Source organism: Leiobunum rupestre, chromosome 5, assembly GCF_980474605.1.
Source record: "Leiobunum rupestre chromosome 5, qqLeiRupe1.1.hap1, whole genome shotgun sequence".
In the NCBI taxonomy this organism is placed as follows: Eukaryota; Metazoa; Arthropoda; class Arachnida; order Opiliones; family Sclerosomatidae; genus Leiobunum; species Leiobunum rupestre.
Genome location: NC_143388.1, coordinates 42,697,396 through 42,702,560, shown reverse-complemented (window position 1 = coordinate 42,702,560; position 5,165 = coordinate 42,697,396).

The window sequence follows — 5,165 nt, the reverse complement described above, 5'->3', positions numbered from 1 at the left end:
GAAAATCATGCGAAACTCAATTTTAAAACTGTAGTTTTCGTTATTGCGAAAATCTCTACCAGTGTTTTCCGTGAAACCTGCACTTCACTTTCACCTTTTCGTAAGTTAAATTTTGTATGTTGTTTAATCTTTGCTTAATAGCATCATCCAAAAACCTTCTGGACCATTTGTGACTAATTAAGATCAAGGTTCGATTAGACAAACATTGCCATAACAAAAAAAGCAATGTCGCTTTAATTTAATAGCTTTTATCGATTTCTCGAAAATTACTGTGTACTAGACCTTGTATCCTTTGACAAGTTTTATCTCGTATTTTTTGATGGGTCTTTAAGTCTCTGGTTATGTTGCTCAACCAACCATCAGATATCTGACGAGCTTTAATCGCAGATCTTGAGAATGACAGAGAAGTGAAAGCCTCATGTATTCCTGCTCTTGACAATATAAAATAAAAAATGAAACTAAGTTATTATTTTTTGATTATATTTATATTAAAACTTATATGACTTCTTTCGGTTTAACAGTTGGCAGTTAGTTATCGTTTTTTGACAATTCCAATAATAGACAGGTAAAAAACGTATGGGGAAAACCACCAGGGACACCCGAACCCCACAAGTCAATTTTTAGAGTGTCATTGACAAACTGGGAAATTGGGGATGGAAATTAAAGGAATATAACCTGCAAAGCAATCTTTATGGAAAACCCCTTCAATTTTTTAAATTACCCTGTACAGTGGCGGCAAACATTTCCAAAGCCAAAGGCATGAGCGGCCAGAATGGGAAACGTTGGTGCTCCATACCAAATACCTGAGGTTATATTCCCTTATAGCAAAAAATTTAAAATAAAAATTATATATTTAACAAGGGACAGTTTCAATTATTTCAACGAGTACTATATAAAAAATAACTTGTGGGTTCTGCCTCTCGGATATATTTCTTCTTGGCGATTTCCTTGAACATGTTTTGTTATGCCGCCGCCGACCGATTTAGGTGACTAGTTTTACTGGATGAAGCTTTATTAATTTCAATGGACCAAAAGTCAGATCCATATTACTATTATTGAATTTGATTTTAGGAAAGAGAAATTTCAGAAATGTCCTACCGCAAAATCGGTCTCATACCAGGAAATAATTTTTTATTCGCGACCGAAAACTACCGCTACGCACCCGTTGGTTCGCCATTGAAACCTAGATCGATATGTAGAAGCTAAAGCAGACGCTATTAGTATTTCCTCGTCGTTATTAGTAAATTTGACTCTAAAAATGATACTTGGATTTTAATATATTTTTTGCATTGTTGGCTTACATTTTGATAAGTTTATTTAATAAAAACGTTCTTGTGACTTTTTAATTTGTCTGTAGCAGACGCAAGATTATGGGAGAAGCTAGCGCCGTAACGCCACCTAGAGTCGCAAATACTTTTCGTAAGTTATGAGTGCACACTTTATACCCTAAATGCAACAATTCGCCTGTGTTCGGCGGTGAGATTTGGAATATTTGGGTTACACTTTCTGTTCTTAAAAATTAAAAGTTGGGGATGTGATCTCTAATATTTCTACCGAATGAGAAGGTTCCAATACTAAGCGCTATTTTCTATGACTTTGGACACTTACAGCTCTGCTTAAGGGTGGTTCACAAATTATGAAACGTAAAACCAATCCAACTTTTCAACCCCGTTTTCCCTCGAAACGAAAAGTCACAATTTTAGAGACCCCACCTCCTTAAATTACGTTACCTTAAAATTAAGACATTTCATTCAAGGTTTTACCCAAAGAAGAAATTAAGAACTATGACAATATAAAATATTGGAACCATGAAGTAGTTTCTCAAACCTGGGAAATTGACTGGTGCCCTCTAGAGCCTACATTTTAAAATTTATTATATTTACTACTTTACGTAATTAGTGTTTTTTTTTGCGTAAAGAACGCTTTTAATAGTCGAGTTTGGAGCTGCGCTATACTTGTAGGAGACGAATAGTTTAAATTAAATTAAAATGATATAACTTTAGTCTCAAAACAGGTTAAAATTATAAAGAAATATGAATTCGAAATTTGATGGTAGAAACAAATCGCGTTGCCATGACATTCAAGCATTCAGCCTTTCCGTTTGTGTCAAAAGCGGGGGTGGACCTATATTACCAAATAGAAACGTTCAAACCACCGTTTGTAGAGGGATATATATTACTGTACATAGCGAATTGTCCCTGAGCAAACCTAGTAATTACCGCCATGCTCTGGTTGATTTAAAGGACATTTTTATTACCCTGCATGATAGGCTGAAATCGATACTTCAAATAAAATACTACTTATCTTCTAACAGGAATCCATACCTCTGCTTGGAATGCTTATCGTGCAGTATCGCGTATGGTAAGATCACTGTGAAGGCTTTTGCCCCGACTGCGAGTGAACAAATCCCCTTTGCGCGCGCTCCCCTCTCTCGTTGTTGTTTGTTAAGTTAACATAGTGACGTCAAAAAAAACGTCAGCCACATCGAGACGAAAATCTGCCGCGATAAGCATTCCAAGAAGAGGTATGTATTCCGGCTTCTAATCATTAAATATTGACCATAGTATTTACTTCTCATGTTTTCTTTTCTGATTTACGTGTCATACCAAAGTTTTTGATACATAAACTTGATCCCAAAATGAGAGGTACCAGGAGCGTTACGAACGTGTTCTACCCAATGTACCGTTTACAAAATCTTCGAAACTCTTCTCAAATGGCGAAACGTTCTCAAAATTATAAAGTAACTTACCACATTTGCAACTTGCTCGCGATATCCATGACCACGTTTCGATTCTTCGGCGTGTCGATTCCCAAGTGCTGCCAAGACAACGGAGGTAGCCAGGTCCTTCTAAGCCTTTATCAAGTCTTTGCGATGGTGCTTCAGTGGTTGTGTTTCCTGCGATTGCCTCTGTCTTATCTGGGTGGCCAACATACATCCTCGGATATGTGGGGCAATTATTTCACTATCTTCAAAGGGTCACCGACAGTCAATGTCGTCACCTCGGTCATTTACCCCGCCGTTTGCGCTTTATTATCCACTCTGTTCTTCGTTTTCTCTCTCAAATGCTGCGCGTTCTACGAAAGACTGCACCAACGATTCGAAGAAATGCAGAGAGACTCCGGAGACGCCAACGAGGAGGAATGGTCCGCCAGCGTTATCAAAATACAAGTTAAATTAACGGTCAAATACGCGGCGTCATCAATGGCAATTTGTAACTTGTTTCTATCATTACAGAAAATCTTGATGGTAGTCACCGCCATTTGTATCATAATGTTCATCTGTACTCAGACATGGCTCTACGTCCTCACTCTAAAACAATCCAAGAGCACCGTTTTGTCCTACATCTGGTTCGTCTTAAACTGCATTTCCGGCATTTACAACTCTGCTATTTCGTCGTTTTCATTGCAATGGTTCCTGACCTTCGCGTTCATTGTTAAGACCAAGTTCCAGAACATCAACAAAGAAATGGACCAGTACTTCGACCCCCACCTTTTCCGGATTCAGTCCGTCTCCAAAGTAATTGACGCCATGCGCAGACATTATCGGGTCGCTAGTCTGTGCCGAGAAATGGATTGCTTCATGAAATTCTACTTGGGTGTAGTTATCACTTTCCATACTCCGCTGTTTTGCTACCTTTTCTTCCAGGCTGTCTGGGTTCCATTGGAAACCATCACGAGGGTCGTTGCCATCTTATGGACAATCACTCTGTTCGCGTACCAGTTTAGTTTGCTGTTCGCCGCGGCCGCTATCCCCAGCACGGTAAGTTGTCAAAGTCCGAGTTTATTTTAAAAAATCACAGATAATCTTTGGTTCATTGCATCGCGTATATCCTTGAAGGCTCAACAGATGAAATCAAAACTCTATGGTTGTTGTCTGCTTTCTCCCAGAATGGAAGACAAATTATCGGTAATGATACATTGAGTTTCTTGTACAGTTTCCTTAATGACCATTTAGAATATGAACCTAAAAAGAAAATACTCGTAGCTCGTGTCAGGTTTAGCATATGACGATTCTCCTGGTTTCACGTTTTTCAACATGGTTGTCATGTCGCACTCTTTAAACATATCTGTAAGATCCAATTAGAAAGACAACAAAAGTAGCGTGGGGAAATCTACGAGGCAGAACCTGTTGAAGTTACACCATGACACTGGAGCTAGTAGTGCCTTGGCGGGCTTTCTTGGAAATAGATATTGCCACATTTTCCCCTAGTGTAACGGTTAAGATTCTGCGCCCTAGTTTTCTCCACTCCACTTTGTTCCCCATTAACTTAGTAGATGCGTTACTTTTCTTCTTCCCTAATTTCAGATGGCTGCTGCTATCTTCTCCTACATCATTATCGTCAGTCAAATGATGTCCTGAAATTACTCTTTTCTCTTCTTTCGTTTAGGACTGTTCACGAGCTGAGCTGTGCGAGCTTTTTGATAGCTCGGCTTGATTTGACTAGCAAAAGCAGCGGCTCGACTCGAGCCGAACTGAGGTTTGGCTCGGCTCGAGCTTGGTATAGTAAAAACCGAACGAAACGTACTGTGCATGTAATATTGCCACATAACTTAGGAGAGTGGGGAAGCTTTTTCTCAGGCTTTATGTCGCTAAAAAGTAAAAACAACAAGGTTATTGGTGGAGAGAAGGAAGGTCAAAATAAACAGTGATTTAAAGTGGGGGGATCACCTCTCGCGGTATTGGGGCTGGGATTAACTTTCTCCCACACTTGACAGAGGCGCTGCTTTACAGACTGACCTTTTAATTCGTGCAGGGGGGGGTAAGTAAGGTAATACCCACTTAAAGCCAATAAGCTCGGGAGCCAATATGGCTGGCTCGAGCTCGTGAATAGTCCTACAGAACCAGCATGAGTTAATAACGAGACGATTAAGAAATTTAATCGCACCTAGTTAAAGATAAATTAAAATTGTAAGATTATTATCTAAACCAATAAAAAGATTAACCAGAAAATTATTTTTTAAAATATGAGCAGTCGAAAAATTTAGAGTAATTAAAAGACCAAAATTTTGAATTGGCACTTCAATAAAACATCTTCAAAGAAGTAAAAAGGCTCTAAACAGAACGTGGTGTTTTTGCTAAGCCTTAATATGTCAAAAAACAGCTACCTGGTTAAAACGAAACACTTGTAGCGTACGGTACAGGTGAAAGGTTTCCATTTTTTCAA